Source organism: Marmota monax, unplaced genomic scaffold (assembly GCF_021218885.2).
Source record: "Marmota monax isolate L192 unplaced genomic scaffold, Marmota_monax_Labrador192_F-V1.1 WCK01_AAM20220418_F8-fsc00129, whole genome shotgun sequence".
NCBI classification, from domain to species: Eukaryota; Metazoa; Chordata; class Mammalia; order Rodentia; family Sciuridae; genus Marmota; species Marmota monax.
The window spans coordinates 996,943-1,021,506 of NW_026693811.1; the positions used below are offsets into that span (position 1 = coordinate 996,943).

The 24,564-nt window shown below is 36.8% G+C and overlaps 2 protein-coding genes across 7 annotated transcripts in view; one reads left to right on the forward strand and one right to left on the reverse strand.

The window, feature by feature from the left end:
• Baz2b (bromodomain adjacent to zinc finger domain 2B) overlaps positions 1-14,447 on the reverse strand; it is a 361,835-nt gene extending 347,388 nt beyond the window's left edge. For both annotated transcript variants that reach the window (XM_058584941.1, XM_046462280.2), the window contains exon 1: positions 14,269-14,447. The gene's annotated coding sequence lies outside the window, so the exon portion shown is untranslated. The remainder of the gene's footprint in view (positions 1-14,268) is intronic.
• Positions 14,448-16,181: 1,734 nt separating this feature from the next.
• The window catches only part of Marchf7 (membrane associated ring-CH-type finger 7), a 52,782-nt gene continuing 44,399 nt past the window's right edge, over positions 16,182-24,564 (forward strand). For all 5 annotated transcript variants that reach the window (XR_006855660.2, XR_006855659.2, XM_058584946.1 and 2 more), the window contains exon 1: positions 16,182-16,365. The gene's annotated coding sequence lies outside the window, so the exon portion shown is untranslated. The remainder of the gene's footprint in view (positions 16,366-24,564) is intronic.

Here is a 24,564-nt window from a genome sequence, read left to right on the forward strand (position 1 = left end):
ATATTCAAACATAAAATAGTCACATCAGTATATTAAAAGACTGTTAAAAGTTATGAGGTAATCAAATATTCATTAAAATGTCTTCCATATTTTCATGAATACCCTAATATGCAAATACATGTTTAAATTCTGAGTTTTGTTGTTGTTGTTGCTGTTTTCTAGTACTAGGGACTGAACCCAGGAATTGTACCATTAGGCTATAGCTCCAGGCCTTTTGTCAAACTTTTTGAGAGAGGGTTTCACTAAGTTACTGAACCTGACCACAAACTTGCCATCCTTCTGCCTCAGCCTACCGCATAGCTGTGATTACATGTGGGCACTATTGTTCCTTGCTACTAAACTCTCAATGTAAGTAACTATGTGAGATAAACACAAGCTTAAAAGAATACTTTAATGAATTTGAAAACAATGAAATAATCAATTTCCCAAGAAAAGTCTTCCCACAAATTAATGCAAAATTAATCCTATGGAAAGAAACAAAATTGTAGCCAGGAGTCGTGAAACATGCCTGTAATCCCAGAGCTGGGGAGGCTGAGAGGCAGGAGGACTGCAAGCTTGAGGCTAGTCTCAGCAATTTAGCAAGACCCTGTCTCAAAATAAAAAATAAAAAGGCTGAAGATTTAGTTCAGTGGGCCTCTCGGTTCAATCTTAGTACAAAAAAAAAAAAAAAGTACCAAATAACAAACTCTAAAAACTAAGTTAAAATATAATTTTTAAAAGTGCAGAGCTCTCAGTTTTGCAGAGGACAATATTCAAACCACGACAAATCAATAATCATCACCAAAATGCTTATATGTTATGCAAAAGTTAAGACTTATAACCACATTTTATGCAAAATATTTAAAGTATATCACCATTTCCATACTATTTATGATGTTATAATATGAAAAAAAAAAAGCATGATTTCTTCTATACTGAGCATGATACAATGGCAGACTTGCTGTTAAGAGTGGCTAAAGTGGGCTGGGCTGTAGCTCAGTGGCACAGCACTTGCCTAGCATGTGTGAGGCACTGGCTTCAATCCTCAGCACAAGTATTAAAAAAAGAAAATTAAATAAAGGCATGCTGTCCATATACAACTATAAAAAAGTTAAAAAAAAAAAAAAAAGAGAGTAGCTAAAGCTCCATGGTACAAAACTTAAAGATTGGACTCTGGGACAACAAACAGGGTTGAGAAACTAATTAATTTGATGCATGTGTGAACCTGTACAGTTTTAAAAAATGGTTGTGATATACAAAAAGCTCTAATGAGGTGTTTTTAAGTAACTGAAGTATATTCAATGGCTTTAGCAAATTGCTGATGAAGGAAAATAATAAAAGTGGAAAAAAGGAATTAAGATAATTTTAGGCAGACTGATAACCTAACATGCATTATATAATGCAAAAAGCACTTAGGCATATGGGTGATTATAGAGGAAATTCAATTATCATAGAATAGAAAGGTGACAGAATTGCAGAAAAGTATTAACAAATAAGATTCAAAAGGTAGTAACTGTTTTTTAAACAGTTTAGTGTTTGTAATGTCAAATAACATCCTTCTCAGGATACAAAAATCCAGAAATAAATTCAGTATAAATTTAAAAATTTGGGGCTGGGGCTAGGGCTCAGCGGTAGTGCACTTGCCTGGCATGTGTGAGGCACTGGGTTCGGTTCTCAACACCACATATGAATAAATAAATTAAAGGTCTATCAACAGCTAAAAATATATTTTAAAAAATTTAAAAATTTAATATATGACAAAGATAGTCTTTCTAATTACATAGAAAAGAATGAAGTATTTATAAATGCTACTGACACACCTGGCTACCTTTAGAGAACATAAAACTAGATCCTATAATGTTATTCTACATATAAAAATGAAAATTTTTTAAACATAAGAGATTAATTAAGATTACTTAATCTTGCTTTGCATAGTGGCATATGCCTGTAATCCCAGCAATTTGAGAAGCTGAGACAGGAGGATCATGAGTTCAAAGCCAGCCTCAGTAGATTAGTGTGGCACTTAGCAATTGAGCAAGACCCTGCCTTCAAATAAAATATTAAAAAGGGCTGGGGATGTGGCTTGGTTGGGTAAGCATCCCTGGGTCCAAACCCCAATACCAAAAAAAAAAAAAAAAAAAAGATTACTTAATCTAGAACACCTAGGGTACTATATAATACGATTCAGGCATAGTTAAGATTTTTTTAAACCTAAACTGGAAATCTAGAAGTTAAAAAGGAATCACAACTTTAATGATAAAAAGTGTCCATATATAAGAAAAGATAGTAAATGCAAAATCAATAGAGGTGAGAAAACACCAAGGCAACAGAATGGTAGTAAGAATTGCAAATTGATAGTAAAAGATAAATAACCAATTACAAATAAACTTTCAGAGAAGAAATACTATTGAGGAAAAAATGTAAGATGAAGATACATGTTTTCAGGTTTTTTTTTTTGCTTTGTTTTGTTTTGTTTTTGCAGTGCTAGAAATAGAACCCAAGGCCTCCTGCATACTAAGTGAATGCTATACCACTGACCTGTACTCCTGGCCCTAAATATACACGTTTACATTTTATACTGTTTATAAAATAAATGATTAAAAATCAATATATCTAAATATAAGTATTTCTGTGTATACATATCTCTATATACACACAACACACATATACACAGAGACCTTTTAAGATTATGTGATCATACAGAGAAAAAAATAGACAGATATACAGTATACAGTTTAGAGAAAAAAATAGACAGATATACAGTTTGTCAATGTAGGTTGCAAAGGATGTTTATAAAGTAATAGATCCTGGGCTGGGGTTGTGGCGCAGTCTTAGGGCACTTGCCTAGCATGTGTGAGGCACTGGGTTCTATTCCCGGCACCACATACAAATAAGTAAAATAAATTGCCCAGGCTGGCCTTGAACTTTAAAAAAAATAAATAAAGTAATAGATCTAGGCAAGAGAGCCAAATTAAAAAGGAAAAGGGGGAGGAAGGAAAGAAAAAGGGGAAGAAAGGAAAAGGACTACAATAAAATAACATGTATGATATGTAATTGCTTACATACTAATCTGTGTATTTATGTACACATGAAACAATTTAAGATAGGAAGGGAGATATAAAAACTTTTCAGAAGGAATTTACATTAGTATCCTTTCCTATTTCTAGTTTCATAAAATGTAATCTGAAGTGGCCATGAAGGCCAGTTTTTTTTTTTTTTTTTTTTTTTTTGGTTGAGGGATACTGGGGATTGAACCCAGGTAATCACTCTCCCACTCAGTTATACTCCCAGTCCAACAATTCTTGATTATCATCATTGTGAAGTTTCTATGTATATTTGTGTGGGTATGCATAAGCAAGCATGTGTCTGCATGTATTTGTCTGGACTCCATTATAAGAACAGAGGTTAGTTCAATCTAGTTTTATGGTTTACTCCAAAAATCAGCAAATGTTCTATAAAGAACCAAATATTGACTAAGATTTTTGTCTCATATTGCCTCTGTCACAACTACTCAATTCTGTTATTGCAAGGAGAAATCACCATGGATGGGCGATGGCTAATTTTATATGCCAATGTGGCAAGGTTACAGTACACAGTTACACAGTCAGTAACACTCTAGGTATTGCTGTGAAGGTATTTTGTAATTGTGATCAACATCTACAATCTGCTGACTTTAAGAAAGGAAGATTACTCTCTATAAAGTGGATGGGCCTCATCCAATCAGCCTTAAGAGCAACAAATGAGATTTCCTACAGAAGAAATTCTGTGACTGCAGTATCAACTCCTATATGAGTTCCCAGGCTGCCAGTCTGCCCTACCTAATTTTAAATGTGCAAACCCCACAACTGCATCAGCTAATTCTTTAATGTAAATCTCTTAATAGATAATGTATATGATTGATTCTGTTTTCTGGAGAATCCTATTCCATAGACAATACGTAAGCTAATGAGCATGACTGTGTTCCAATAAAAGTATTTACAATAACAGGTGCTGGGCCAGATTTGTCCTGTGTACCATAGTTTTCCAAATTCTAGTTTTATTGGTAAGATAGCTGCCTTTATTAAGGCAATATGAAAAGCACTTTCATACGGAATAGGAACTATGCCCCAGAAGTTGGGAATTTTCCCTGGTCAGGTCAGATATTCTGGAGAAACTAAGAAATGATCTTCCTATTAATTATGAGCTATAGACTGAAAGTATAAGAGCGATTTTTCAGAAAGAGTTTTGAGATGTGTTTCTTTCTTTCTTTCTTTCTTTTTTTATCTTTTTGACTATTGTTTTTGGGACTGAACGCTTTTACTGCTAACCTAGCAAACATTAACCAACTGATGTTTTGAATGCTTTGTTTTCTTTTCTTTGTTTTTGCAGTGCTGGGGATCAAACCTAAATGGTATTGGCAAGTGGTGAACAAAGATGTTTAGATACAGAAAAGAGTGTCAGTCAGTCACAAAGAATAAAAAGTTTAGCAAAGAAACGTCAAGTGGGGGAACTCCATAGATGAAAGGTAGCCATGGTGTCTAAATTGTTTAGAACGGTTCTGATTTCAGATAGTTGACTATCAAATCACTGTCTTGATTTTGAGTTCAGAAAAGAAAGGTCACTATTATCCCTACATTTATCTCTAATTCCTAGCAAAATGTCTTTGATGTAGTAAAATCTCAATACTTATTTGTTGATAATGACACAACTAATCATACTTAAACAATAAAAACACAGCCGCCTGCATGGCTACCTCCTGCACCACTACCGCCACTGCTGCTCCCTCTGATTCCACTGCTGCCACAGAAGAAACCGCTGCCCCAGATGCAACTGAAGCTGACACTGCTGCTAACTCCTGAAGATCGCCCGTGATGCTGCCCCCACAGCTGCAGTTGCAGCCACAGCTACTGCTGACCAGCTACCTGCTGCCAACAACCACCCCCACTACTGCTGCTACCACGGCAAAGAGGACTACTTCAGGGGAGACTCCAGGTTTAGTTGCAGGTGGCTGCACCCATTTTGGGACACAAGCCAGGGCCTGAGGCCTGGGTGCCAGCAGGGTTACCACCACAAGAGCTTTGTCTGGGGACACCAACTGGGACCTGCAGGTCCAGTGCAGGTGTGCCTGTGGGTTTGGAGGAGCCTGGTAACTTCTTGCTGAGAGTACTGGTAGCCCTTGTCTTGCTGCTTTATCTCAGGTTTACTCCTTTTCATGAGTATATCCCTGGTGGTCTCTCTGCAAGTAGGAGCACCACTGAGATCTCGGGACTGCAGTATGTCTGAGCCTGAAGTATCTGAAGCCCGAATTGGTGGGACAGAGTCTGGGTTTGCAAGGGCTGATCTGGCTTTGGTGATCTTGAGAGACGTCAAGAGACAGGGCTGAGAAACTGTTGAACATTGACGGAGACAGATCAACTTTCCAGCAAGATTTATTTTATTTTTTGATTCACTATCTTTCTACCATATTTGGAACAGGATGTTTTTTATGCATCACTGTGTGTAGGACAATGATAATTGAATGGTATTTTGCATTTCTGTTGAATTCTTATGTTTTTAATTTTTTTCTCTTTATTCGTATTCATCCTCTCTCATATATTTTCTTGGATATTCTTTCCAGTTTTTCTCCAACCAAAAGCCAATCTCTGTCAGCTCCTCTTCCAATCTTCCTGTGAATTTTTACTTCTAGCTTGTCTCTTCCTCTCTTACAAATATTACTTACTACATTACCTCTGTTCTCTTATCACTGAAATTGTAAATCATTTTAACAGATATTCTGTTTATAGATAGTTATTGAACTCATAATTTTGGTTTAATGCAAAAAAGCAGTAGACGACGTAGTGGGAGCTATTACGTTTAAGGCTACATATTATGTACACTGAGTGCTATTGATATTGTTCTCACCAGTAAAGAGGAAGCACTGGAAACCCTCAGGGACACTATCGGTCTACAGGGCAGAATTTATCCTGCCTTAGATCCATACTTTAAGATGGGAAAACACACTAACAGCATGAAAAAACAAGGGAAAAAAGCACCCTAAACAAACCAAGATGCTTCAACAACAGAAGCCACTGATAACACAATAAAAGAAATGTCCAAGAAGGAGTTCAGATTGTATATAGTTAAATTGATATGTGAAGTAAAGGATAAACTCGAGTGAAATCAAAGAAAAAATATAAAAAGTGAAAGACCACTTCAGTAAAGAGTTAGAGATTGTGGGAAAAAAAATAACAAGCAGAAATCCTCAAAATGAAGGAATCAGTAAACCAAATTATAAATTCCATAGAAAGCGTCACCAACAGACTAAACTACTTGGAAGACAGAACCTCAGACAATGAAGACAAAATATATAATATTGAAAGTAGAGTTGAATGTGTGGAGAATATAGTAAGAAACCATGAACAGAACATCCAAGAATTATGGAATAACATGAAAGGACCAAATTTAAGAATTATCAAAATAGATGAAAGAGTAGAGATACAAACTGAAGGAATGCACAATCTTTTAAATGATACAATAGCAGAAAATTTCCCAAATATAAAGAATGGAATAAAAAATCAAATACAAGAGGCTTAAAGGACCCCAAATGTACAAAATTACAGCAGACCCATCCCAAGACACATTATAATGAAAATGACTAACACAGAGAATAAAGATAAAACAAACCTTAAAGGCTGTGAGAGGAAAAAAAATCAAAATATGTATATATAAACCAATTCCAATTTCAACTGATTTCTCAGCCCAGACCCTCAAAGCTAGGAGGTCCTGGAATAATATATTTCAAATTCTGAAAGAAAACAGATGCCAACCAAGAACTTTATATCCAGCAAAAGTAAGTTTCAGATTTGAAGATGAAATTAAAACATTCCAAGACAAGCAAAAAATAAAAGAATTCACAACTAGAAAGCCTACACTACAGAGCATTCTCAACAAAATATTCCATGAGGATCAAATGAAAAAAAAAAAAAAGTGAAAACCAGCAAAGGAAGGATCTACACTAAAAGGACACTGAACTAAATCAGAAACTAAGACAAATCAAAAACCACAAATAAATAAAAATGACAGGGAATACAAATCATATCTCAGTAATAACCTTGAATGTTAACAGCCTAAACTTATCAATCAAAAGATGCAAGCTGGCAGATTGGATTAAAAAGCAAGGCCCAACAATATGCTATCTTCAAGAGACTCACCTCATGGGCAAAGACATTCATAGGCTGAAGGTAAAAGGATGGGAAAAAACATACCACTCATATGGACTGCGTAAACAAGCAGGGATTTCCCATTCTCATTTCATCAAAGTAGACTTCAAACCACAGTTAATCAGAAGATGCAAAGTAGGACATTTCATACTTTTTAAAGGAAGTATATATAAGCAGGACATAACAACTATAAATATTTATGCTCCAAACCATGGAGCATCTATGTACATCAAACAAAGCCTTCTTAATTACAAGAGTCAGATAGACAACAATACAATAATACTGGGTGAATTTAACACACCACTCTCACTACTGGACAGATCTTCCAAACAAAAACTAAATAAGGAAACTATATAACTAAATACTATAATCAACAATTTAGACTTAACAGACATATATAGAATATCTCATCTATCAATGAGCAAATATACTTTCTTCTCAGCAATACATGGCTCCTTCTCTAAAATAGACCATATCTTATGCCACAAAGCAACTCTTAATAAATAAAAAAAAAAAACAGAGATAATAAAATTCTAGCAGACCACAATGCAATGAAATTAGAAATCAATGATAAAATTAAAAATACAAGCTACTAGAACAAATGGAGACTAAATAATACACAATTGAATGATGAATGGATAGTAGAAGAAATCAAGAATGAAATAAAAAAATTCTTAGAGGTAAATGAGAACACTGATACAACATATCAAAATCTATGGTACACTATGAAGGCATACTAAGAGGAAAGTTTATTGCATTGAGTGCATTCATTAAAAAAATAAAAAGTCAACAAATAAATGACCTAACACTACATCTCAAAGCCCTAGAAAAAGAAGAACAAATCAACACCAAAAGCACTAGAAGACAGAAAATAATTAAAATCAGAGCTGAAATTAATGAAATCAAAACAAAAGAAACAATTGAAAAAAATTGACAAAACAAAAAGTTGGTTCTTTGAAAAAATAAATAAAATATATAAACCCCTAGCCATGTTAATGAAGAGAAAAAGAGAGAAAACTCAAATTACTAAAATATAAGATGAAGAAAAAAAAATCACAACAGACACGCCTGAAATACAGAAGATAATTAGAAACTATTTTGAAAATTTATACTCCAATAAAATAGAAAATATCAAAGACATCAACAAATTTCTAGAGACTTATTACCTATCCAAACTGAATAAGGAGGTCATACATGATTTAAACAGATCAATTTAAAGTAATGAAATAGAAAACTTATCAAAAGCCTACCAATCAAGAAAAGCCCAGGACCAGATGGATTCTCAGCCTCGTTCTACAAGACCTGATACCAAAACTAGACAAAGACACATCAAGGAAAAAAAAGTTCAGATCAATATCCCTGATGAAAATAGATGCAAAAATTCTCAATAAAATTCAAATACAAAAACATATTGAAAAGATAGTGCACCACGATCAAGTGGGGTTCATCCCAGGGATGCAGTGTTGGTTCAACAAACCGAGATCAATAAATGTAATTCATCACATCAATAGACTTAAAGATAAGACCCATATGATCATCTCAATAGATGCAGAAAAAGCATTTGACAAAATACAGCACACCTTCATGTTCAAAACACTAGAAAAACTAGGGATAGTAGGAATGTATCTCAACATTGTAAAAGCTATATATGCTAAACCCAAGGCCAGCATCATTCTAAATGGAAAAAAATTGAAAGCATTCCCTCTAAAAACTAGAACAAGACAAGGGTGTCTTCTTTCACCACTTCTGTTCAATATCATCCTTTAGACTCTAGCCAGAGCAATTAGAAAAGAAAGAAATTAAAGGTATACAAACAAGTAAAGAAGAACTGAAACTGTCACTACTTGCTGATGACATGATTCTATATCTAGAAGATCCAAAAAATTCCACCAGAAAAGTTCTAGAACTAATAAATGAATTCAGCAAAGTAGTAGGATATAAAATCAACACCCATAAATCAAATGCATTCCTATACATCAGTGATAAATTCATTGAAAGTGTAATTAGAAAAACTACTCCATTTACAATAGCCTCAAAAAATATAAAATACCTGGGAATCAATCTAACAAAAGAGGTGAAAGACCTCTACAATGAAAACTAGGGAACACTAAAGAAAGAAATTGAAAACCTCAGATGATGGAAAGATCTCCCATGCTGCTGGATAGGCAGAATTAATATTGTCAAAATGACCATACTACCAAGCCCAGTGGAGGTGGATTTGGGCAGAGAACGTGGATTTCCCCAGAACGTGATTGTAGACGGCTGGTGTGAGTTCGGGAATAAAGAGTTGCTGTTTGAATCTACAAGCTGTGTGGTGGCTCGTGATTTGTGCCCAGCCAGACTGCGGCATTTGGCGTCCTGTGCAGGGAACTTCTGAAGCTTAGAGGTAAGTGAAATTTCTCACCCTTGAGGAAGAGAGAAAGAATGGGTGAACATTTGAAAAAACAATGTGCTATTGTTTTGATTTATTTTGTTTTTATTTCAAGTTGCCTGTTCCTAGAACTTTCTCAGGCAAACTGGGGAAAATGGTTGACTCAAGGTTTGAAGTTGTTCGCCTCCGAGCAAGAAAAATTGTTAGAGGAAAGAGGCACCCCAGTAAGACCAAGAACAGTTAGGGCATATGTTGATACAATACAAAAATGTAGCACATGGCCTTTTAAAGACGAGTTATTAAGTATATCAATGAGACCATCATGGTATCCTGTAGAAAGATTTTTCTTCAACAAGAAAGAGATGGCTAGTTCTGTTTACTACATTTGTCTAAGATCTTACAGACATCTGATTAATTTACAAAGCTAAAGTGTTAAAGTATCAACCACTAAATATGAAATCAAGTACTCTTTACTTATTAAGTTCCATAAGGTAATATATTTAAACATTATGTGTTTTCATAAATTGGTAAATGGAAAAATGTTTAATATTGCTTTGTGTCTGTGTCTTTGCTAAAACAAGGTTACTAAGAGTTAAGATTCTATCACGTGTAATTTATATACAAAGGGTATAAGAAGTTTCAGTTGGGTTTCAATTATATTATTATAGTATCATAAAAACATGAAAGTCTTTCATCTTATTAAAGTGGAGTAATTTGTCTAATCAGAAATTTTATAAGAGTTGTTTCAAAATGTGAATTTATAAAAAGGGTTAACGGCTACAAAAGAGATATAAAAAGATTCAAGATGTGAAAATATATTTTAATATAAAGGTTAAAAAAAAAAGAAAGAAATGTTTCTAGATGAGATAATCTCTGTGTGGTAAAGTAAAAAAAGTTGTAAAATGCCATTTAAAAAGATTTTGAGGAAACTAGACTTTAAAAGCTTGAGAAAGGAAGAAAGAAGAAAAAGGTATTTGTACATGGCAGATTGAGACAAAGCTTCTCAATGGAGTTAAAAAAAAAAAAGCCTTTGGTTGAAGGGCAGCCATGTAAACTAACATTAAAGTGATTTAAACAGAATCTAAGCCTCGTTTAAAAGAGTGAAGTTGTAGGTGGTGAAAAAGTACATTTAAAAGTACAGTAGAGATGATAATTAAAAGGCTTTAAAAGGTTAAATTGAAGGTGGTTGAGATACCTTCATGGCGGAAAAAAAGATTGCTTTATTGCATCATTTAAAGCCTAGTTAATCTTAAAAGCATTACTTAAAAAAAAAACATGAAAATGGGAAGATAATAGGATAAAAGATATTTAGATAAAAAGATTAAAAATTTGAAGTGAAAAACTTTAAAGACAGAAGTATAGAAAGTTAAAAAGAGAAAAGATAAAGAAGATGTAGAAAGATAGAAAAGATGTAGGAAGACAAGAATTTTAAACCCACAAAATAGGAAAAAAAAAAAAAAACTTGGAGGAAAATAAGCAACTAAGGGTAAATATACAAACCTTAGAAAAAAAACTAGAAGATAGAAATAAGATAAAAAATGGTAATATCAAGTAAGGTATTTCAGATAAAAAATGCAAAAAGCTAAGACAACCATTAGATACAGACATATACTTATTAAAGCAAAAAGAGGGAATTGGAAAGGGGTATATATCCCCCAAAGATAAACTTAAGATAACGCTTTTTACTTTTAAAATTTGGATTCATCAGGACTTACTGCTGCGGAAAGGCATATGTATCCAAAAAATGTACATAAGCCTAAGGTACTTTGGAAAGATATTCTAACAGGACAATGGAAAGGTCCTGACCCAGTGATTGTCTGGAGTCGGGGTTTTGTTTGTGTGTTTCCACAGGGAGAACAGCAGCCGATTTGGATTCCAGAGAGATTAACTAAAACAATTTCTACAGATCGAAAAGAAGATGATTTGACTCAAATCCATAACAGCTGATATCCAGAGCTCCAGTGTGGCCATTCTTACATCTGCGACAGTGATTAACCAGTGATGCAATTTTTATTTCCTTGCCAGCGCACCCCATGTTAGTTGTGGTAGTGCTGGCATATCTTTGCTGATGGTGTCACCAGTGATGCAATTTTTCCCAAGGAGCCGTCAATTGGCTTGGTGTCGTGGCATTTCTGAATCCTCCTCCCTTCTGCTAGTGATGGTCTAAAATTTGGGGGCCAATGGCTGTATGCTGGACCGGTAGTCAGTGACGGATATGATCCAACTGCAGTGGTATCAACCTAAGACAGGAGGCTGACACCTAAAGGTCAGTTTTCCGATGATGGGTAAGAACCATATGTTGAATTGGACAACCTACCAGGCACGGTCCTTAAGCCACATTAACCTCACTCCCCCACTGGCACCAAGGCCAAATTTGGGGGCCAACAGAGGTGAGGCAAAGAACCTCACCCCCCCCCCCACTGGTGCATAGACCTATCCACAAGTATGGCTGTATGCTGGACCGGTAGTCAGTGACGGGTATGATTCAATTGCAGTGGTATCAACCTAAGACAGGAGGCTGACGCCTAAAGGTCAGTTTTCCGATGACGGGTAAGAACCATATGTTGAATTGGACAACCTACCAGGCACAGTCCTTAAGCCACATTGCTTGTTGTTTAATTAATCAGAAGGGGGGAGATGCTGGGAGCCATTAGCCAAGTAGGTATGACAATTTCCTTGCCAGCGTACCCCATGTTGCAGTGACATTGAATGTAGGTGACCTTGCTCAAGGACCAAGGCGGATTAGGGTGTTCCCGGTTTAAGATAATCGGGTTTAGGGCGTTCCAGGTTTAGGTTCCAGGTTTAAGGTTTAAGATTATTCCTGCTGGGAATAGGGCGTATCCTGCTGCCTGAGTTCCCCTTGAGTTCTCACGGGATTCAGACAGTATTTTTTGGGAGACAGAAGCCCAGTGGATGTGGATTGGGGCAGAGAACGTGGATTTCCCCAGAACGTGATTGTAGACGGCCGGTGTGAGTTCGGGAATAAAGAGTTGCTGTTTGAATCTACAAGCTGTGTGGTGGCTCCTGATTGTGTGCCCAGCCAGACTGCGGCATTTGTGCCCAGCCAGACTGCGGCAAGTGCTATACAGATTTAATGCAATTCCTATTAAAATCCCAATGACATTCTTCATGGAAAGAGAAAAAGCAATCATGAAATTCATTTGGAAAAATAAGAGACCCAGAATAGCTAAAGCAATCCTTAGCAAGAAAAGTGAAGCAGGAGGCATCACAATACTAGACCTTAAACTATACTACAGAAATATAGTACCAAAAACAGCATGGTATCAGCACCAAGATAGACTTGTAGACCAATGGTACAGAATAGAGGACACAGAGTCAAACCCACATAAATATGGTTACCTCAGACAAGGATGTCAAAAACATTCATTAGAGAAAAGATAGCCTCTTCAACAAATGGTGCTGGGAAAACTGGAAATCCATATGTAGCAAAATGAAATTAAACCTCTATCTCTCACTTTGCCCAAAAATCAACTCAAAGTGGATCAAAGACTTAGGCACTAGAACAGACCCTGTGCCTAATAGAAGAAAAAACAGGCCCAAATCTTCATTGTGTCAGCCTAGGATGTGACTTCCTTAACAAGACTCCTAAAGAACAAAAAGTAAAATCAAGAATCAATAAATGTGATGGATTAAGATTAAAAAGCTTCTTCTCAGCAAAGGTAATAATGATGTAAGGAGAGAGCCTACAGATTGGGAGAAAATCTTTTACCACAAGCACCTCTGATAAAGCATTCATCTCTAGTATATATAAAGAACTTAAAAGCTTAACACTAAAAAAATAATAATAATAACCCAATCAATAAGTGAGCTAAGGAACTGAAAAGACACTTCCCAGAAGAAATACAAATATATGAAAAAGTGCTCAATATCTCTAGCAATTAGAGAAATGTAAATAAAAACTACTGTAAGATTTCCTCCTCTTACTCCTGTCAGAATGGCAATCATCAAGAATAGAGGCAACAATAAATGTTGGCAAGGATGCAGTGAAAAAGGTACACTCATACATAGCTGGTGGGACTGCAAATTGGTGCAACCACTATGGAAAGCAGTATGGAGATTCCTCAGAAAACTTGGAATGGAACCAGCCTGACCTAGTTTATACCCAAAGGAAAATTATAGTGACATAGCAAAATCAATGTTTATAGCAACTCAATTCACAATAGCTAGACTATGGTATCAATCTAGGTGTCCCTCAATAGGTGAATGGACAAAAAAAAAATGAGGTATATATACTCTATAGAATATTACTCAGCTTTAAAGAAGAGTGAAATTATGGCATTTGCCAGTAAATGGTTGGAGTTGGGAGAATATCATGCTAAGCGAAATAACACAAAATCAAAAGCTGAATGTTTTCTCTATATGCGGATGCTAATTCACAAAAAGGCAGGGGCACTAGGGAAGAATAGCTTTACCTTAGATTAAGGGAGTGGGGAGGGGATGTGGGGATAGGAAAAATAGTAGAATGAAACAGACATTATTACTTTATGTATATATGTGACTACATGACCAATATGATTCTGCAACATGAAAATGAAATTATATCCCATGTATGTATGATATAACAAAGTGGATAAATGCATCCTACTGTCATGTAAAACTAATTAAAAGAAATTTGAGAATTAAAAAAGAATAAAACCAGATTTATTAGTGACCTTTATTTACTAGCATCAATAAAAATACTAAAATCTGGAATCTCTGGGGGATTGGTGCCACACTCACCTCTAATAATATCATTAGTGCTGGGAGGGGATGAAGCCATCATCTGCCAAAATCTGCAGCATTCTTGCCAGGTTTGGGAGTTCTGTAGAGAAGTTCCCACTACCAGGTCTGATTGCCATAGCTCAGGAAAATGATGCCATCATTTCTCTTGGCGTTGAATAAACTTGAAAAGATGTTTAAGGGTCCTATATGATATTAAGCCCCAGAAACACAATATTAGTGGTGGTTTAGACATGGAATGTAATAGCTAATAGTTTTGGAATGATGACTATGCTTTAGAAACTGACAGCACGATCTCATTTAATCCCTTTGACAACCTGTGAGATATAAGTATTTTTTATTAACTCCAATTTCACAGGAAGCCTAATCTTAGCAAGGTTAAAGAACTGTTCAAGATAAGGTAGTAAGAGGCATGACTAAGATTTGAATCCATGCAGTCTAATTCTTCAGGGAGAGAGAGAGAGAGTGTGTGTGTGTGTGTGTGTATTTATTTATACATCCACTGTGCTATAGGGCCACTCAAACTGGCAAAATAATTTCCTCACAAGTAATCTGTGTTCACTTTACCCGGCACTAGACATTTAATCTTCATCTCATACCCTAAAAGAGTGAAATCTGTGTCAACTTTTAACATAATCAAACATTAGCCAGGTGCCATGGCACACCCCTGTAATTCCAGGGACTTGTCAGGCTGAGAATAGAGGATGGCAGGTTTGAGGCCAGCCTCAGCAATTTAGCAACTGAGCAAGACTCTGTCTTAAAATAAAAGGACTGGAGATGTAGCTCAGTGGTACAGCAATCCCCAGTAGTGGGGAAAAAAAAATCTTCAAAATTCACAATATTTTAAAATATAGTGAAAGACAGTCTCCAAGATACAGTAAAATGAGGATGATAGACATTGATATTCCATTCCCTTCAGATGAAATGACAAATACATATAAACATCATATCCCACTTATGGAATTTTTAGGAATCAATAGATTGTTTTTAATAACATTATAATGCTGACTGCCTTAAGTATATGTCCAAGGTTCAATAAGTAACTGATCTTTACCATTAAAAATTTTGTTTAATGTATTATTCAAAATCCACATATCATCGAAATCCACACAAATTGTGGCTTTTCCCTTTAGCCTGTTCCTTTATGTATCAGTTACTTACCTCTTATTTTACATTCACAGTAGTTTTGAAAGTTTCGTCTAATTTTCACAAACCATTTGTCACAATTTCCCTCCCTTTTTATAAGTGAAATTTTACTGCAAAATCTGTTGTTACACTATCAAAGGGTAATATTATGATTTTAAACGATATGATTGTGAAAGTACCCCACCAAGGCTTCATTACCACAAGGACACCACCACAGGTGGACAAACCAAACCCTTCAAGGGTTGGCTTCAAATCAGACAGCGAGGGCAAGGAGAAGGCGGGGAGAAGGGAAGGCTGGAAAAGGCAGTGCTTCATTCAACCCGATAAACGTCCACTGCGCCACTTGCCAAGCGCTCGAAAAAGGAAAAAAAAAAAAAAAAAAAGGTGGTTTTTTCCAGTTGTGGCCCTGCAGGTTGGCCCCAGGGGGCGAGAGCCTGTGGGCGGCGACCCGGGCGCCAGGCAGTAAGGAGGCTGGCTAGGAGCTCCCTGTCAGCAAATCGAGGACGGCCAACCAGGGCCAGGCCTCCAGCGCCCGCTCCCCGCGCCCGGACACACGCACGCCCAGCCACAAGCACGCCGGCCGCCCAGCCGCAGCAGCTTACCAGTGGCGCCTCGCTGCCTCCCGGGGGGCAGCCCTTCAACGGCTGCCGCAGTCAGAGCACCACCCCGCGGTGGGGTACGTCGAGCGCGCCGGCTTCTCTCGGATTCCCGCAGCGCCGCCCCTCTCGCGAGAAGCCAGGAGGTACGCGTAGTGGGGCGGGGGGAGAGGAAGGGAGGGGCATTTAACGGTGGCGGCTGGTTCTGCGCCGGATCTGAGAAAGGGGCCGGCGCCATTGTGCTTCGCTGCGGACGACTCTGCCACGCTCAGAGGCCTGGGACTTGGAGGAAGAAGGCGGCGGTGTGGTCGCTGCCAGCACGTCGTGCCCTATACGGTGGCAGCTCGGGAGCTGGGTAATATGCTGCGTAGCTCGGACTTCTCCCTCCGGCGGAGCGGGTCCGAGGCCAGGCCGCGGGTGGGGGAGGGGAGGCCACCAAGTGCGGGCCTGGGCATAGAGGCCGCCACCTCGCCGGATGGGGTGCCGGAGCTGGGTCCCGGTGCAGGCCTCCGCCGCCGGTACCCAGTAGACCGGTGTAGGAGTTTGTGACGGGTGTAGGACAGGATTGTGCGTCTTCCATTTGGACGCGTGGTGGGCGCGGGGAAGGCACTGGTGTCCTACTTTGGCCCGGGGTGGCCCTCTACTCGGCTGGTGTCCGGAGGGTCCAACCGCGCCTTGCGAGTCTGGGGTGTCGCGAGTGAGGTATTCAGTGAGTGCGGTGTTGGCGGGGAGGGTTAGGGCTTAGCGAACCCTGCCTCGAATTGAAGAGACTTTGTCAGCCCCTTGTATTCGGTGAAGGGTCCTTAATTGACAGCTCCACTTCCTGAATATCGTGACACTTTTTATGCTGGATAATGTATTCTTCAATTGAAATACGTGGCGATATGTATTAGAACAGACCTGTTGGCCTAAGAAGTGAAAATATGGAAGGCGCGAGTAGTAGAATACTCAGATTTCGATGAAACTGCGTAGTGAAGATGAACGTAAACACACAGCAAAATACTACAGTTAATACTTTTTCCTTTGTTCCAAAGTCAATATCAATATTCAAAATCTGTGTGAGTAATAAATTCGTTATGACTGCTGTCTGATACTATTAAGCGTGGCATGTAAAATTGAATTTAGTAGGGACCCAATTTTTGTAGGACTTTTTTTTTATGATTTTAAATCTCCCCGTTTCTTATGCCCATCTTCGCCAATTCTGTCCAGTATTGAAAGGTAAGGCCTTTGAGATGAATTTTTGATTTGAGGCATAGTAAACCATTATGAAAGCAGATAGCTAGTGTTAACTAGTGATTTTTATGAGGTAACAAATTTGTTTCAGAAATGGAGGATTTATTTTATTGCTCTTTAAGTATTTCATGAAGTAAGAGTGGTGCACTAGGGTAGGAAAACCTGGTTTGAGTCAATTTTTGTCATAATTATTTAACCTCTTGAGGTTTCCTCAGGAACATTGCAGTTAAATTCAAGGTCTGTATTACAAAGGTTTTTTTAGATAAGAACTTTTAATAACTATTCTTTTAACCTAAATGGTCAACTTGCATAATCTTGGGTTATTTTCAGTGTCATGATGGGTCAGGTGTCTTTATCCAATTTAGGGTCATGTGCATGCCAAGCACCCACTGTACTACAAAGCTTTACTCCTAGCCCTGGGTCAGGTGTCTTTAATAAGAACTCCTCCTATAATAAATTCAAGTGATGTCTTTTCTTCTGCCATGTTGATAAGAGGGCTTATTTCCCCTGTAAGTTCTTCATGAAAGTGTCAACATGGACATGTCATCAGTGACTGTCATGTGTCTTTTACGCAGCTATATATCCCATCTCTTACACCTCTTCATCTTGTATATGTTCAAGAATTGCCCACATTTTAAAATATTTTTAGCAAGTAATTTTATAGTGCAAAATTTATCAAGTAATGTAAAATGTTTTGATACTGCATACTTTATTTTCTGGCTAGTAGATTAGGGCTTCTCATTACAAGAAGGAGCTTGACATAGTGCTTCTCTCCACGGCTCACAATTTAGTCATTAGACTAATATATAAAGAAACTACTATTATTGTCTTAGTGTACTTTGTAGTACTGTGGTGCTTAAATCTTGGGGGAAAATTTTACAGGAAGTATTGCTTGAACTAAGATGTGAAAGATGGCTAGGACTTTGATAAGAAAACTGCAAAGTCATGATATGGTCTGTTTTAGGAAGTGACAGTTTGCTTCCCATAGCTGAAACCTATTTCCACAGATAATTAAGTACTAGTAATAAATTAAAAAAAAAAATATGAAATACTTAAGTGAAATGCATAGGTTTGCATCAAACTTCATTTCTAAGCAATAAATTAATGTACCTTTTAACAGCTAAATCATGAAATCAACAATGGGTCACATTAGAATGATTAAAATTAAAATGGAAAAGATTTTAAGTTCATACTAAGATTACTGGAATTCACTCAAGCAGAATTTTATTATAGGGAATTAATTAATCTCAAAAGTTGCTTATTGTAAGATCAACCCAAAATGGTTAGGTGTAGGGGATAAAATTACTTTATAATTGGAGAGTTGGCTGGGTTTTGGTTTTCTCTGATCTTCATTTCTAATTTTTCTGTTCTGATATGAACTTATTGTGCTCAAAGCCAGTTTTACCTGTTCTCAAATACATTTCTTTTGACTCTACTGGTTAAACTAGATAAGTTAACACGTAGTTTTAAAATCACTATTGCTCTATGCTCATTTTTGTCAACTTCTTTAAGAAAATGCAAGGTTTGAACCTTAAAAGCTGGTTGTCACACGTTTCTCACTTTCCAGAAAGAACCCTAAAATGGTTTCCACTTCCTGAATGAAGATTGAAACATGACACCTACAGAGTAAAATCACTTCAAGAACAAGTTCTCTAATGTAGGAAACACCATAGTTATTTTTCCCATGGGGATGTTGAGACTTTTGGGGGGTATATTTTTATGCCATAAATTATATCAGCTAAAAATCAGGGATTTTTTTTTTTTAAGGCCCCAAAAGTCCTTTGCTTTCTCTCATTTTGCCATTGTTATCTTCCATGTCTCCCTGTTCACTGGAATCAACAAATAATTTCTCATTAACCAAAAAAAAAAAAAGTTTTATCCAGGATCTAGTGGTTTTTGCTGTTGTTGTTGTTTGTTTGTTTTAAACAGAAGGATAAGTAAGTATAGATAAATAATGGAATTGTAACTCTTCTGGAAGATTCTCACCTATCAAAACACATTTATGTTTTGTGTGAAACTCTGGCCTTTGTGCCACAAATTTATCATATAGTAATGTTGTGCTCTTGGCAACTCATTAACTAACCTTTCTTAATATTTAAGATAAATTTTGAGTCAGAATCTGTTAGAATCAGATTTTTCACATCGAATAATATTAGGAAAGTAAAAGTTACACTGTTAGGAAGCTTTTGTGCTGTTGATGCATAACAAACCACCTTGAAACCTAATGAATTAATAACTATTTACTGTTCTCCCCCCCCCCCCCCCCCCCCCCCCCCCGTTCGTTGTGCCTGTTGGGCAGTTCTGGTTTTGTCTGGGCTCACTTGTGTACCAGCTTTCAGTTGGAGGGTTTCCCAGGCTGGGAGGTTCAAGATGTTGTTACTCACATGTCTGGTAGTGGCTCTCAATTGGTTTCTCAGTTGGTGTTGGTTGACATCTAGGCCTTGTCCGTGTGATTTTTTTTTATGACATGGATGTCTCAGATAACATTCCAAGAGTAAAAATGGTAGCTATAAAACTTCTTAAAACCTTTTCAAATCATCACAGTGTCTCTTACAAGGCTAGTTCACATTGAGGGGGATGGGAAAATGAGACTCTGTCTTGTCCAGGGCAGACTGTTAGGATTGCATTGCAAAGGTGTTTCCATTTTATGGTGGAGGGATTTTTTTTATCCATATTTTATCCACAGTTAGACAATTTTAAGATTTTTTTTTTTTTCTGGTGACTGAACCCAGGGACACTTAACCACTGAGCCCATATCCCTACTGCTTTTTTTTCTTTTTTTTTTTTTTTGAGATAAGGTCTCCCTGAGTTGTTTAGGGCCTTGCTAAGTTGCTGAGGCTGACTTTGAACTTGAGATCCTCCTTCCTTGGCTTGCTGAGACCAGCAAGACTAGGCATTCTTATAAATGTCACCGTTGGGGTTGCTTTAAAATAATGTTGGGGGGGGTGGTAAAATAGGCAAGATTGTTCAAATGTTGATAATTGGTTTTTTTTTTTTTTTTTTTGAAAAAGTTTATTTTAGGATTTCACTGAAATGATGAACAAGATATGAACATAGATAACTATACATAACCTAAATCCTTATATGTAGTAAAAGGATTCATTTTAATAAATATTACCATCAAATTGAAACCTAAATATATTAATATACTTTATAAAATAAAGTAATATCCTCAAGGCAGAAATGGGGGAGCTTTAAATATGAGAAATATTCCTTGGTCAAGGATTTGATGGAGCTAAGCCTTACCTTAGTTCAGTTTCTCACAATTTCCTCCTGTGTAAGTTGATAGCTTTCTTTTTTTTTTTTAATTTTTTATTGTTGGTTGTTCAAAACATTACATAGTTCTTGATATATCGTATTTCACACTTTGATTCAAGTGGGTTATGAACTCCCATTTTTACCCCATATACAAATTGCAGAATCACATCAGTTACACATCCATTGATTTACATATTGCCATATTAGTGTCTGTTGTATTCTGCTGCCTTTCCTATCCTCTACTATCCCCCCTCCCCTCCCCTCCCCTCTTCTCTCTCTACCCCCTCTACTGTCATTCATTTCTCCCCCTTGTATTATTTTCCCCTTTCCCCTCACTTCCTCTTGTATGAAATTTTGTATAACCCTGAGGGTCTCCTTCCATTTCCATGCAATTTCCTTTCTCTCTCCCTTTCCCTCCCACCTCTCATCCCAGTTTAATAAATGTTGATAATTGTTGAGGACTGTTGATTGGTATGTGGAAGTTCATACCCAGGTAATCTAAACTCCACTTCATTAAGTAATTTTAATTTTAGCTCCCAATTGGTCTGTATTAGAACCAAACTTCAATTTTAAAAAAAATTTAGTTATTGATGGACCTTTATTTTATTTATTTATATGTGGTGATGAGAATCGAACCCATTGCCTCACACATGCTAGGCAAGCACTCTACCACTGAGCTACGGCCCGAGCCCTTTAATTTTTGATATTTATGACTTTGTGGTGTTTCAGTGCCAAGACTGTAAACTTGCAGTTTAGAGACAGAATGGATCAATTATTATTCTTTGAAATACTGTATAGATTTTATTATGTTATGATTTTTAGTATTTTTTTTAGTCCTGGGGATTTAACCCAGAGGCAGTTTACCACTGAGCCACATTTCTAGCCCATTTATCTACCTACCTATTTATTTATTTATTTGCTTTTGAGACAAGGCCTTGCTAAGTTGCTGAGGCTGGCCTTGAACTTGCAATCCTCTTATCTCAGCCTCTGGCGAGACTGGGATTACAGGGGTGTGCCAAATGGGGCACAGCAAAAAATGTGGGTTCCCTCCCCTCTAAGTAACATTTTCTCTTAATTAGTAAAGTAGAACAATTACATTAATGAAATTTTGGAAAGCCAAGTATGAAAGAAAAAAACATACCAGTAATGTTACCACCCAGGAATACTGCAAATGTGAATAAAATGGCTATACGTTTCCAATTTTTAAATGCACATAATTATATATGTAAGCTCAGGGAAGTTTCTTTCCTTGCAGTAAGTATCTTTTCATAAATCTGAATGACTTTAAAAGGTCTTTTTACAGTGTTAAAGACAAATTTGAAATATTGAAAAGCTAAAAGAATTTCTACTGAGTTGTTAATATGAAATTCTTAACATTGGTGGCATTGCTTAATAATTAGTATTTGCTAAGCACATGCTGTGTGTCTTCAGAACACATAATATACCTGTGAAATGGATGAGGAAATGAAGTATTACAGTAAATCTAGAGTTACATCAAGTAAGGGGCCTATTTCAAAACTTGCACTCTTAACTCATTTCTCTATGTATTGTCATAAATAGGCTCATATGCTAAAAATCAGGCAGTGCCTATTGTATTTCCTGCCACATCTCAGTTTCCTATTTTGGAAAGTATGGGAAGTGAATTTTTATTAATGCATTAATACATTTTTGTTAATGAATATATTAAAAGATAGGCAAAGACTATTAGGTGTAGGAATTAGTATTTGTTAATATGGATAAGGTTTTTTTTCTTTTCTTTTCTTTTTTAAAGCTGGTTATTTGGTTTGTGACTACTATGTGACTCTTGACAGCTGAAGAAAACCATGAGTATAGTAATGGGGCATAGTGATCTTAGAGTGACAAAAAAAAAAAAAAGGATACTTAAATAAAACCTTTGTAAGCAGAATCAAAGAAAAACTTTGGGCAGTTGCCCTGCTGTTGCTCTCCTTTTAGGAAGTCACAGCTTTCCAAAGTTGGTGAACTAAAACGCCCAAGCTCTACATGATAAGCAACTTTTGGTAGTATACAGAGAAAGTTGTACTTGTAAGGTAGGGTATAGGTGGAGCTTTGTTCCAAGTATTTTCCTACACTGCCCAAAGTTTTTGTTTCCTTTTTCATAGCTCCCCAGTTTTACTAATTAAAGAATAATTTGGGAGAAGGGAGTGCTAAGCTTACCAGATAGAAGGCATAGGTAGCACATATGCCTGGGAATAAGTAAATAAATCAGTATGATAGAAAAATCTGTCAGCTCACACTATTCTACCATGTTTTCAAACTTTACTTCCAGCATCCTCTGGATTTCTGCCTACTTCAGACAGTTCATTCTTTAAAACCAGCTTGTTTCTATTCCCAACCCCCTGGGGGGAAAAGAATATTAAAATATTTGTTCTTTATCAGTATTTTATATAATTTCTTCCTTCTCCTCCCAGTTAAAATTCTCTTCTTCTTTAGATGTACGCATCAAATCTGTTTTCTATCCATTCACTACTTGGGGCCCTCACATATTTGTCTTGGAGCCAGTGTTTCTCTTCCTATAAATTGACCAGGATACCAGTGTAGCTTCAAAATTTTTTGTTTTGTTTTGTTTTTAGTTTACCATGTTTCAAAATTCTTTATAGGTCCCAAAGCCTTAAAAATACAGCAAGCTATATATGAACATATTTTTGAGGGCAGACAAAGCTAGACAGTGTTTTGTTGGAGTTCTGTTTCTTTTCTGAAAGATGTAATTGTTTGTCCGAAACATAATTTTTTAAGTCATTAGGGTGAAAAGTAGTCCCCAAGCACCATGATAGAGATCTCCAGGGTCACCTCCTTATTAAATTACTGCTGAGCAGAGAACACAAGTGCCTGTACAATTTGGATATAATCTACTTTTTGCATTTATTAGCATCAGTGTTCTTGTTTTCTGTGCTTTGAATGGCATCCCTTATATGTTTTCTATTTTTAGTTCTTAAACATGCTTTTAGTATTTTTATGCTGCCTTCTCTTTTTCTAGTTTGTCATCAGAGGTCAACTCAAATGTTACCTCTTCTGAAATCCTCATCTTGTTGGAACATTTGACTCCCCAATCAGTGCTTCCATAACATTGAAGGTTTTTGTTTGTTTGTTTAAGTAAAGTGATTTTTCAGCAGTCTGATAGGAGTTATTTAGGTGTGAATTACTAATTATTCTAGTTGGTATTTGTTAAGCTTCTTGACTTTTCATCAGTTTCAGCCAAAATTTCTTCAAAAATTTTTGTTCTGAAGCCTTCTTTCCTTTTGTCACTCCAGTTACATGTACAATAGACCATCATTCTTTCTCTCAAACCCTCTCTTCTGTATTTGCCGTTATTTGTCTTTCTGTGCTTCATTCTACCATTTATTTCCCCATTAGCTAACATTAGTGGGGGATGTCTTTGGGTTTGGTTCTCTTTACTGTTTTGTCTCTTGATTTTTCTTTCTTTTTTCTCTTACATTTAGTGTATCTTTAAAATTTTTTGTTAAATAACAAATACTGTGAGTGAAGGAATAGAGACTGCCTTGATTAAGGTATACTCTACTTTTGCTTAAGGCTTTGGTGTGATGGGTTGAGTTGGTATTTAGTCTGTAGTTCAGCTGTGTCTGAACTTTATTTGCCTTCAGAGTATTCCATTAGTAGATTGCTACTGCTCAGTGCTTAGTGTGAGACCTAGAATCCTGGATAATATTTTTTCAGTATTCTTAAAGCCCCCTTAAGGGTCTCTGCAGTCCATATTCCACAGAGAGGTTTCTCAAAGGCTGTTATACCTTCCTCATCAGTAGACTGTTTTTCCTTCTTATATGAAGCAAAGCTGTGGTGGTGGTGGTAGGGGCAGGAGTTCTTAACTTTGTTGATATTTCTTCAGTCTTTGGGAGGCTCTGTGTTCCTGCTCCTCAGGTGGGGATTTACCAGCATTTCTGCTCTTACCTTTTATTTTATTCTAGAGTCTAGGGCATAGGAAGTTTATACCTTCCTCTTCCCCCTTGTCAGCTTTTCTCTGCCTTGTGTCAGTGGTGGATCTTGGGCAGGTTGTGTCGTGGCCACAGACCTACCTTATATCAGTGCA